Source organism: Myotis myotis, unplaced genomic scaffold (assembly GCF_014108235.1).
Source record: "Myotis myotis isolate mMyoMyo1 unplaced genomic scaffold, mMyoMyo1.p scaffold_m19_p_9, whole genome shotgun sequence".
Taxonomy (NCBI): domain Eukaryota; kingdom Metazoa; phylum Chordata; class Mammalia; order Chiroptera; family Vespertilionidae; genus Myotis; species Myotis myotis.
Window position 1 is genome coordinate 17,264,596 of NW_023416401.1, and position 12,803 is coordinate 17,277,398.

Consider the following 12,803-nt stretch of genomic DNA (forward strand, 5'->3'; position numbering starts at 1 on the left):
TTTTTCACACAGAGAGGATTGAGGACTGCTAATCTGGTGGATTGCTTTTTTGAGACAGGAGTTGCAAAGTTTTTGGGAGAGAAAGGATTAAAGATACATTTCACTGTTGGAATCTTCTCTTGATTTCTCACTGTTACCAAAACATAAGTAAACACACACACACACACACACACACACACACACACACACACACACACACACACACACTTATATCATCTAGGTTGACATCTGTCCACTATTCCACCCTGAAATATCTATTTGAAAACTGTACTAGGGTATTTTCAAAAAAAACCCCCATTCATTCTAAGTTGTAAATGGCAGATAACTTGATTTGCTACTTTTCCAGAGAGGGTCACATAATGAAGTTTCAGACATTCAAAAATATGGAGTTTATCAAGATATTTCCTAAAAGCCACATTATCATATTGCATATAGATTTATATGTGGGTTACAATGATTATGAAGAGTCATTTGATGAATTAAGTAATTGACTATGACAGCTTGAAAGAGAAGATGGTGAGTTAGATTTGAGATATTTCAAGTTTAAGGTTCCCCTGGGAGGGAAATGGAGATAGTGAATGGGGATTACATATCTTAAGGGAGACTTCAGGAGTGATGAAAATAGCATTTGAGGCTATAGGTTCCTGATTTGAAGAATTGATGGTCAGATACCTGATCTGCTTGATACAATTTTTAAAAAATAAATACAAGGTTCTCAATGATTAGCCATTGTGGTAGCTCATTATCTTGTGGAAAAACTGTGTTATCAACAAAGCTCCCCCCTTGAACACTAAGCATTATATATAGCAAAGCTATGAACATCAACTGGTGCCCAAGGAGATCCATGGATCTACATCTACAAAGTATTTCCACTTTCCTGTTCATGTTTTTCAAAGATGGCATTCTTTTTAAAAATATTTTTTTTATTGATTTCAGAGAGGAAGAAAGAAGGAGAGAGAGAAACATCAATGATGAGAGGGAACCAATGATTGGCTACCTCTTGCACACTACACACTGAGGATCGAGCCTGCAACCCAGGCATGTGCCCTGACCAGGAACCATGCTTGAACCATGACCTCCTTGATCACAGGTCAACGCTCAGCCACTGAGCCACACCAGCCGGGCTGAAGAGGGCATTCTTATTAAGGTTCCCCATTTCATACTTCAGGACATTGGGTGTAAGGCTTTGGGTATTGGATTCTACAGGTTCTCAAACATTCACAAATGTATTCGGTTGTGATGAGAACTAGCTCAAAAGCCCTCATATGCCAGTGGAAGGATTTCCTTTGATGAGGAGGGATAATTTCAACTGCTCAATAGAGGATGTCAAATTGGCAACATTTATTTTGGCAGGCCAGTGTTACTCTGTGCATGGCATTAGATACTTTCTACACAGGTCCAGATCTGTAGAATTGCCGTGAAAAGCCAAAGTTGTGCAAGCAACGGCTGTGAGCTTTCCATTGCTTAATCCAAACATTCAAGGAAAACAGACAAGCTTTTCCCAACTCATCTAGCAAAAAACAACAACTACAACCAAAAAAGCATGAAACCTATTATCAACAGGTCATCAAATAAAAGGTAGGTATTGATGATGGTGTTTTAGACACTATGACATTTGAGGCTTTTTATTTCAAAGGACTTGCAGTGGCAGTATCATAGCCAATGAGGTTTATATAAGGCACAATTATGGTTAATAAAAAATAAATAAAAGTAATTGCCTTCTTTTAAAAGATTCTGAACAAACCCATGTGTAGAGTGAAAAGAGGACTACCAAGAGAAGCAATATTTAAAGATTTAACTATTCTTTTGTTTTATGAATGTTCTAACCTCAAAGGAAAAGGGTCATTTACCCCAATGTCATCTTAATTAATGATTTAGAAGAAAGTACTTCAACTACGATTCACAAAAACCTGAGTTTTATACCTGGTTTCCTCACTGATTGACTTTGTGACCTTGGACTATTTACTTAATATTTCAAGACTTCAGTTTTTTCAACATAAAATGAGGGAATCAGTTTAAATGATCTCTAATATTCCTTCCAGTATTAACATCCTGCAAATGTATTTTGTTGAAGATAGGAAACCTCAAATGAGCATTTGGTTTAAAGTGTGACTGGTTTTACAATCAGATTTATTGTCTATGACCTATTCAAAATCCAATATCTACATGAGGAATTCTCAACTCTGGTTTCAGACAACACATCATTCAGAATTTTAACACTGAGATCCTTTAGATGTTTTTACATTGACCTTTTAAAAAAAAATTAGCCCTAGCCGGTTTGGCTCAGTGGATAGAGTGCTGGCCTGCGGACTGGTCCCAGGTTCGATTCTGGCCAAGGGCACATGCCTGGGTTGTGGGCTTGATCCCCAGTGGGGGACATGCAGGAGGTAGGCTAACAATGATTCTCTATCATCATTGATGTTTCTGTCTCTCTATCCCTCTCCCTTCCTCTCTAAAATCAATAAAAATATGTTTTAAAAAAATTAGGGAACCATGCTCCAGGGAGAGGATGAGTGGCTAAGGCTACTTTAGCTAGTAGACTGAGATGGACATAAAACTGAAATATTCTAATTAAAAATATAATCCAAATTTTATATCTTTCCTTCAAATTTTTATTTCAATTTCTAAATAGAAATCTAATTCTTGAGCTCACCTCATTTTAAGGAAAAGGAACAGAATTAAGTGAGTGCCAAGAAGATGAAAGTTGGAAGTTGCACAATGGTCAATCCAAACAGTTTTATACCTCCAAAATTACATGAACAAACTCCACAATAAATCAGTTCAAAATTGGTCAAATTATTTCATGTTGCTTTTAAAGTAAACATTTATTAATATTTCAGGCTATCAGTTACCTAGGTCTCTCCAATTAAGATCCCTGAAGTCAGGGCTCATGTTTCTACCTACTTTATTATCTGCTCTGCTCCTGCAGGCTAGGTAGTCAGGAATTGAGACTAGAAATCAGCTCAGGGACAAATTGCCCACATAAAATTGAACAAATCACTTTCTATCTCTCCGAATATTTTCTTTACATCAACAATACGAGATGATTGGAATTTTAAAGCCTTTTGTGTTTCATCAGCTTTGAAATTCCAGGAATCCAGTAAATGGATAGATTACATAGATAGATATAGATACTTGATGTATAGAATTTTTTTTCAGACTTAAAATGAATATAAACAAAAAGTCAAAGTGAGTGAAATCTTCCAATTCTAGCTCAAGAAAATGTTTTTCTCTTCTTCTCTGGTAGGCAGTAGGAAGTGGTTAAACTAGAAAAATTCAAGTTATAAATATTTAAACTGCTTTTTTACAACAGGGAGCTTAGATGCAAAGGCGTTAAGCACTTTAAGAAATAGATTGAAAAGAAATGTCATTATCTTGATTTTCTGAATTGATTTGCTTAATAACAATACTTAGCATTTATATAGTGTTCTGTATTTTCAAATTGCTTTATAATCATTAATCAGTTAATTCATGCAACCTCTCTGTGAGGTCAAGATTATTATCCCAATTTTACAGACAAAGAAATTGAGATGTGGGGAAATTAAGTGACTTGCCCAAGGTCATTGAGGAAGTGAGTGACAGGCTCTGGATTAAAACTTTGAGACCTAGTCTGCATGGGCTAAATGAATTATAGAATTGACAATCAACTGAATAATTAAAGAAGAAATAACCATTTTCTCCTAAAAGAACTAGAAAATTGATAAAACTTAGGGCACTTACTAGGCTCGAATTAACTAAATGGTTGTTATTTTACATTTCACATATAGAAATAAACCAAAAATATACTTGTAAACAAAATCTAATTTGTGATGTTTTGTTCTCCTTAATCAGAACAGTCTGCCCCAATCTTTTTGACATATTGGTGCTCTGCAAAGCATTTTTTCTTTTATTTGAGAAATCCTCAAAACAGCCCCAGTTAAAATTCTCTGTTTTAATCCAGATGTTCACTAGTTTCCTCCCTTGGGATGAGGTAGAGGGAGGTGAGAAAGCTAGTACACATCTGGATTGAAACAGAAGTTTTAACTTTAAGACCTGAGTTATTTTTATTATACTGCCAAGGTTAATAAGGAGATGAAATAAGAAATAGTTTGTGGACCACGTACATTTAATTTTCTCTTTAAAGGATGAGTTATATTCTGATGAAAACAAAACAAGACAACAACCACAAAAACTAAGACAGAAGAAACACCCTTTGTGAGAAGAAAAAACGGAGAAAGAAATAGTCTGGTAGGTAGAGGTTTCAAGATAGGAATCAGGCTAATGTAAAAGAGTCTACAAAAACGGAGGATAAGAATGCATATGATGAGGCAGGGACACATTAAGCAGATCATAAGCTTGATTCAGAGCAACATTGGTGACTTCCAGGTAGGGGAGCAGAAAACCATAGACCGGTTTATTTATTCCTGGCCATTAGTTTTCACTATGTTGTTATTGTTTTCCCCAAAACCATCCTTAAAATTTTGTAATGGAAACAATGCTTGAAAGAGAGAGGCTGGCATGCATCTAGGTTTTGCTGTGCTTTCAACTAGCTCTGGAACCTGGGACAAGTTGCTGTTGTTTGCAGACTCAATTTCCTCATTCAACTGGGAGGCAAGAAAAAAAGGGGCGAGTGTTTCCTGAACACCACACAGAATTATCCAGATCCTGCCCAGCTGTCATCTCAGAACATTGGGAAGTGGTTGTTATTTACTTAGGGGCGAGGAAACAATTAGAAATGTAAAATAATGTTCTCAAAGAAGTACAGAGCTGGTGTTTGAACTCAGGTCTGCACAGACTTGAAAGCCTAATCCAGTGATGGCGAACCTTTTGAGCGCGGCGTGTCAGCATTTTGAAAAACCCTAACTTTGGTGCCGTGTCACATATAGAAATGTTTTGATATTTGCAACCATAGTAAAACAAAGATTTATATTTTTGATATTTATTTTATATATTTAAATGCCATTTAACAAAGAAAAATCAACCAAAAAAATGAGTTCGCGTGTCACCTCTGACACGCGTGTCATAGGTTCGCCATCACTGGCCTAATCTCTAGTGTAGTTATGTGCCATCCACCTCTTTTAAGAGAACAGAAAATTAAGATACATTTGGGATAAAAGAAAATTTGGTTTGTCTTCAAGTAAGCCATCAGTTTCCAAATATTGTTGCACATTAAAATGAATTTGGATTCTTTAAAAACTATTATGCTTGACTCCTACTAAAATATTCTGATCTGATTGGAAGGAGTGTTACCTAGTCATTGGGATATTGTAAAATTTCCCACGTGGTTGTTTTCATTTGAGACATGCAGCAGCTAACCATACCCAACATGAGCCTTATTTTGTGTTGCGATTGTTTGCCAAATGCAAAAATAGAGTTAACATAATCTACTGGCTGGTTTTTGTGAAAAAAGATTCTAAAATATATTAGGATTTTCAAAAGAATGGAAACCATTTTACCTGGCTTACCATAGTCTCATTCTCTTCCTCATGGAAAAAAGGGTATGCATGCATGCTAAAATAAGGGGACTCACACTGGCCTTCTTCCTTCACTCGCTGTCCTATAACTAAATAATGCCAGTCAAAGCAGCAACTCCTTCCTTCCATGACACTGTGTTTTCCATAGATTATGGCATTAGATGATAATCTCTTTCATACCATACTGTCTCATTTCAGACTTACCTTACTGTCTCTCATTGTCCCTTCTTGGTAACATATTTTTTTTTTTTTGTATGTCTCTTATGAAGTAACCTTATCTCTACAAATAGTTTCTAAATTGTTTCAAGGTAAGGAAAGTTGATGTTCAAAAATTGTTCTTATTCACACCTCCAGCCCTTTCCCATCTCATCGCTGTCATTCTTTGTCTCCACCCCTGGGCTCCCCACAAAACTAAGAATCTCATAGGATCTAGATCTGCAGCTGGTGAAATATATGAGAAACATAGTTTACAGTCATGTTTTCTGAAAAGCAATGAAATTACTGACATCAAAAACTATTCCAGTTGGTCTCAAGGGCTAGGATTCAAGAAAGCAGAGCCTTTGGATTCAGAAGATTATCTGAATCTTGAGGTGCAGGAAAGTGGGAATAGGTCAAAGTCCATAGAAATATATTTTCTGTCTAAGGCTAGGCTCACCCAGGACATCAGTAACCTGATCTTGAACGCAGCTTTTTCTTGATGTAACATGACAATGAGACTGGGTAAAAATTCCCACTAGGGCCCTACAGCAAAAACTGGATGCCCTAAAGCATAGGATTTGATCACCCCTATTTTAGCACAAAACTTCAAATGTTGTTTTACTTTAAAATTCTTTTAAACCCAGCTACTGTGCTTAGCTGGAGGAGATAGTGAATTCCAACAGCGAACATACACTGTTGTCTAGGGGAATTTACCCCTCTTTCATTTCAAATTTTTGAGGTAACATTTTGATTCAAGATTCTTTATTTAAATTATCTGGGTAAAATAAGTTAAGTTTGCCCAGCTTCTGCCCCCAAATGATAGATATTTGTATAGTATAGTGTATTTCTAAATCATTTTTCTAAACACTAGAATATGGAATGTCATTCTCTCTTTTTCTTTCTGTTTATTAAAACCTTGCTCAGACTTTAAACCCCATTTCAAATACCCCTGTGAAACTGTCTCTCACATTAGTAGCTCTTACTGATCTCTTCCTTTAATCTCTTATAGCAAGGATGCTCTGCACCACAATAATTGGACAATTAATTATTATATGATATTATCGTGAGCTGAAATCTCTTAATTTCTACTTGTATATGTTTTGGCTTCAGGTGTCAGCACTGACTGGAAGCTTCAGAATGGCAAGAGACTTGTTTTCTCAACATAATTCTGTATAATTCTGTATTTATAGAAGATACTCACAAATTCAAGTTTATTTTTTGATCTATAATGACTTTGGTTTTGAGAAAGAGAGCAATGGGAGCAATATTAAGAGAGAGAAGTGGGCCTCTAGAACAAAGGGTGAATTTAATGAAATCTGGATTATTTACATACAAATTTGCTATGAATTCTCCATGGCATTAGAAAAACTTATCCTGGTTCTCTCTCCTTTGCTTTTTTCTAAGTCCCCTTCCTCTGTTGTGACTTGGGTTTGTGCTTTGGGAATGCAAATTATTTCTGTAACATTAGACCAAAGCAAAACATAATTAGAAAGGGAGATCAAAGATGCATCCTCTAATACATCTCAAGGCCACATATGAATGATTTCTGAATGATCTGCCATTTTACTAAATCATGCCACAGAGATAATAAAAAGTTATGCTACCATATTTAGCCCTGCATTTTGAGAAGGATATTGTGACTTTGTCCAAAACAGCAATGATCCCCTCTAACATGGCAAAGTTGGCTCTTTGTATTGGCAAACTAAGACTTAGTCTGAAAGCTAAAGAACATGGGGATACTTTAAAAGACATAAACAAAAATAAAAGTAGAAAACAATGAAAAGCAAAGCACTGACTAGAATTACCAGTTCTCAGGATGCCTTCCGAAGTTCTGTGGATTGGCAGACAGTCGAAATATTCATCGCAATAACAGAAAGAAAAGACTATTCTGTATAACTGTCTGCCTGGCCTGGCATTCCTACCTTCCTGATAACATGTTTGTTGACAGTGTGAAGCCTAATGAAAGTAAACACAGTATTTCGTCTTAAAGGATGATACACTGTAGAGTGGCACATCCATTCTAATCTTCACATATGTAAAAGACTATAAGTAGGAATAAGAAGACTCTTTTATCAGCGTCTTCATATATGCTAGATGGGGGCAAACAAATTAAATCAAAGAAACAAGACAATAAAAAAAACACAAGAAAACACACAACCATAATATTTGGAGGTAGACCATACCTTATAAATCAATTACTATAATCTCCTTATTCTGCAGATGAAAAAAGTGTGCCCTAGGGAGATGAAGTAACTTATCCAGGAAACACAGAAAAGTCAACTTGACTAAATATGGGAAAATTTAAAAATGGCTTATCATTTCTCATCCAATGTAGTATTTCTTATCTAACTTACCATTTCTTTCACTATATCATTATGGAAAAAAGGAATTCTGATCAAAGTAGTTAAGGTTGTGTGATGTATTTTCAGAGAGAAATATAGATGTACTTTTTTAGAAAAGCTTTGGAAAGTATAGATAAATACTGATGGCTGGTTCAATATGCAGGATTATTTAGGGATGTTGATGATGTTGTGAAAATGAATCAAAGGAGACCTCAGCCAAGATTGGAGTCAAGAGGCCTGTAAGGGGAGCTCTCACATCCTACCACTCATTGCTGGTTACCTCAAACAGGAAGAGATGTGTCTTACATCTTTAATAGGACAATAGTTTATACTCTACTACTACAGCAGAAGGAAAAAAGATTTTCTCCTCCCCCAGTAATGCCCAGCCAATGAGAGACTGTCACAACCCAGCCAATGAAAAGCCACTACACTTCAAATTCCCGGTTTCCTCCAATGGACTCTGTTTATACATGCTCCTCCCAACTGCCCCTGTCCAAAATGGTTTTGCCATAGCTTGAATGTCCTGAATTATAATTCTCTGCTATTTCTAAATAAACAAATTTTTTCTTTTGCTTGTAAAATACCTTTTATTTTAAGGTCAACAGTGTCTGGCATGCCTTTCTGTCTCAGAAAAGAGTAAAATGATCAAAATGTCAGATTTCAAAAATAGTGATATGTGTCCATTTGAGGAAATAGTAGTTCCTTGTTTCTATAATCAAAGACCCTCAGTCCTCGAGAAATGATGTCACACTAGCATGTAAAATGTTTAACACACGACTTGCACCCAATTTTGTGACCAGTTGATGTGAAGCTTCAAAGGGTGAGCTAGCTCTCAAACCTCAAGGTGTTGACCCTGGGGCAAGCTATGTGTAGAAATCTTCCACCATTCTGAAAATCCAGTAATGAATTCCGTATTACTTTCTGTATCAGCGATTTGGAAAAGTTGAGTTACTATTAGTTTCATTTCATAATTCATTAGTTTGATTGAGTGTCACTAAGCTGAACATCTGGAGACAAATGAAAGGTACATAAATAACAATCACATATTTAGAAGATGGGAAAATAAAAATCTATTTTGGAAAATAGAATGGTAATAAGCTGCTCTAGAAACTGTGTAAATGAAAGGAAGCCATCTATATTCCACTTTGTCATAAATTCAAGCAAAACAGCTTCATAAGAAATATTTACAACATTCCAACTGGATATGTGTTTTACCTTGGTTACCTCTATGAGTGTGTGAATATCTCCCTGAAATATAATTCCTTATTATGTATACACACACACACTCTCACACATCTATAATAATAAAAGCCTAATATGCGAATCGACTGAACGATCAAACAGCAGAATGACTGTTTGGACAACCTTCCAGATGATCATGGTATGACATGCACTGGTGCCAGGCCAGCCAAGGTGAGTATGATAAGATTGGTTGGGAGGCCCCACCATCGCCCCATGATCACCCAGCAGAAGGAGGCCCAGGCCACCTGGCTGGTGGCCACAGAGGGAGCCCTAGGCCACCCAGCTGGCGGTGCTGAGGTGGGTGAGGCCTCCCTCTGTGGGGCAATTGATCTGGGGGCCCCGTGATCGATCACCCCACAAAGGGAAGCCCATGCCACCAGCCAGTGATGCTGTGATGGCTGTGTTGGGCCAACCAGCAATCACCCCATAGGCAGCGGTTCTCAACTTGTGGGTTGCGACCCCTGAAAATACATCCTGCATATCAGATATTTACATTATGATTCATAACAGTAGCAAAATTACAGTTATGAAGTAGCAACAAAAATAATTTTATGTTTGGGGGTCGCCACAACATGAGGAACTGTATTAAAGGGTCGTGGCATTAGGAAGGTTGAGAACCACTGCTAGAGGGAGGACCAGGCCAGCCAAGCGATCGCATCTCATGCCTGTTGCCCACAGAGGGAGGTGACCGGTGGCTGGGGAGGGGGAGCAGTGCTGCACAGATGGCAAGCAGTGGCAGCAGCAGGGGCTGGGCCAGCTGTTGGCAGCCAGGGGAAGGAAAGCCCCAATAGGCCCTGATCGCCGGCCAGGCTAGGGACCCTTCCCAAGGGGTCCTGGATTGAGAGAGGGTGCAGCCCAGGCTGAGGGACACCCTCTGCCCACCCTACTCCCTCCCATGAATGAATTTCGTGCACTGTGCCTCTAAAATATATATGTGTGTGTGTATATATATCTATATATGTAGATATATAGATATATATAGATATATAGATAGATATATAGATATATAGATATATAGATATATAGATATATAGATATATAGATATATAGATATATAGATATATAGATATATAGATATAGATATATAGATATATAGATATATAGATATATAGATATGTAGATATGTAGATATATAGATATGTAGATATATATATATATATATATATATATATATATATATATATATATATTAGAGGCCAGTATAAACATCCTAAAGCAGAAGGGCATTGTGAAATCCACTGACTGTTCCATCATTGTACTCTCCACAATATCTACCAAAACTGAAAATCTTGTACACATTCAACTGGTAGATCAGGTCATGTTATTTCTTTCTTTAAAATCCTCAGATGGCTTCCATTTATACTTTAAATCAAATCCCTACTCCTTATTATCATCACAAGACCTTAATTCATCTGGCCTTCCTTATCTTATTTTAAGCAATTATCTCTTTTCCCCCCTTCTTTGCCCAGTACACTTCTTTTTTTTTTTTTTTTTTTTTTTTTTTTTATTGAGCACAAGAACTTATCTGAGGTCTTTCATACCTGCTGCTCTCTGCTCAGATCCCCAGAGTCCTAGGCATTTTATGCCTACATCTTCCATGCTAATTTCTCCAAACGGTCTTTTAGGACCCCCTAATTAAAAAACAACAACAACAAAACTGCATTATTTCAGAAAGTCTCCTCTATAATCACCCTGGGTTCTTCTTTTGACAAGATTTACCTTTATTCATAATTTAAAACATTTTTTTTTAACATATGCATATATATTTACTTTGGTGTCTTTTTAAAAAATACACATATATTTCCCCAGTATACCTGTTCACCTCCATATCCCTAGTACTTGGAAGAGTACCTGACTCATAAATATGAAACAAATGAATTAACCCATTGAAATATGGGACTAAGAACAAGAGCACATATCCATATCCCAGAGTATACTATAGCATCACAGTTAATCTGAGTTTCTTCCTCTAGTTGGGGAAATGTGATAAGAGCTGAACCCTTTTCTCTTTTCTCTACCTCAAGGAAGAGAATCACAAGAACTAGGAAAATAAATGATTGATGGGTAACAACTGATTTCCCACTGAGACCTTCTTAACTTTTATGAGAGCTAAGAAAATTCCATTATTGGTACCTGGAAGGTGGATGCTGCATTCTTATTTAATACTTTTTTTTTTCACGTGATTATGCTTAAATTAGTATGAGATAGGGTGGAGACAGCCAAGATTTCAACAATACCACCACCTGTTTCTGTGTCCAAATATTTGGGAATCAAAGAAGAAAAACTCCCATTCCTTTTACCTTAGGAGACACAATACATAATCTATCTTCACTGATGCTTTTATTCAAGTCTCCATATGTATTCATATACTGATGTGAATGAACCATGATGGGTAGAATATCAGGATTCTGAGTTAAACAATGTCTCTTGAATACTCTTTACTTAATGATAATGTGTTGAGTTCTATATGGTTTAAAAAAGAAAGAAAAAAATTCATGACACTGATTCTACTTTAACTAACTAAATGCTATTATGAGAAAATGAACTTAGAGGACAAAATGAAATAACTGCACAATCAAATTGAGTGCTGTGCAAACCTAGCCCATCTTCCCTTGCTATTTTCAGAATCATGACTCTAGACAGAATGGACTCTGGGTTAGGATGTTAGATGGGTGAGCCTACTTGAAAAGTTATATGTGTGTGTGATTGAATTGTATGTGGTATAAGAGGGTTTGGATTTTAACTGTGGATTTATACCAGTTAAAGAAGGTTAAACTTGGCCAGAGCCAGAAATTATCAAGTTCCAAGGCTCCTTTATTATAAATAATCTTCAGTAAGTCATTCTAGTCCTCTGCACACTATCAAAGCACAGGGTAGAGGCTGATCTTTGCCAATGAACTTCTGAGTGTAAGAAATGTGTTACATTAATGGCCGGACTTTGACTAACATCAGTAAAGTCAGCCTCTATAATGGAGTTTGATAGGACTCTCTGCCACAGTAAAAAAAAATCATTCTAGTCCTTTGGCATAAGTTTGTCCATCTCTAATAAAAAATAAATCTGAGTTTAGTTATAAGGTGACTCAGAAAACCACTCAGAATCTTTCAGAAATAGAAATATAAAATAATAATTTGTGATGATGACAATGAAATTAATGTGGCCCGAAGTAGCCATAAATTTTTTGATATGCAGGTGAGGCTGGTGTTGGTTTATGAATGGTTCTTAGCACTTGTACGGATATAAATGAATGGAAAAATCAACTGAAAGAGGAAGATAATAAAGATGCTATTAATAGTGACAGAGAGACATAATATTTCTTATTGAAAACTTTCTTAAACTATTTATTAATTTATATTTTATTTATTTTATTGCTTTTTAAAATATATTTGTATTGATTTCAGAAAGGAAGAGGGAGGAGAGATAGATAGAAACATCAATGATGAGAAAGAATCATTGATTGGCTGCCTCCTGCATGCCCCATACTGGGGATCGAGCCCACAACCAGGACATGTGCCCTGACCGGGAATCAAACCATGACCTCCTGGTTCATAGGTCGATACTCAATCCCTG

At 36.5% G+C, this 12,803-nt stretch overlaps 1 non-coding gene across 1 annotated transcript; it reads left to right on the top strand.

The window, feature by feature from the left end:
* Positions 1 to 12,085: 12,085 nt before the first annotated feature.
* On the top strand, positions 12,086 to 12,235 carry LOC118663868. The gene has a single exon (XR_004970172.1). It is a non-coding gene; the product is annotated as a small nucleolar RNA SNORA62/SNORA6 family (small nucleolar RNA).
* Positions 12,236 to 12,803: the final 568 nt, after the last annotated feature.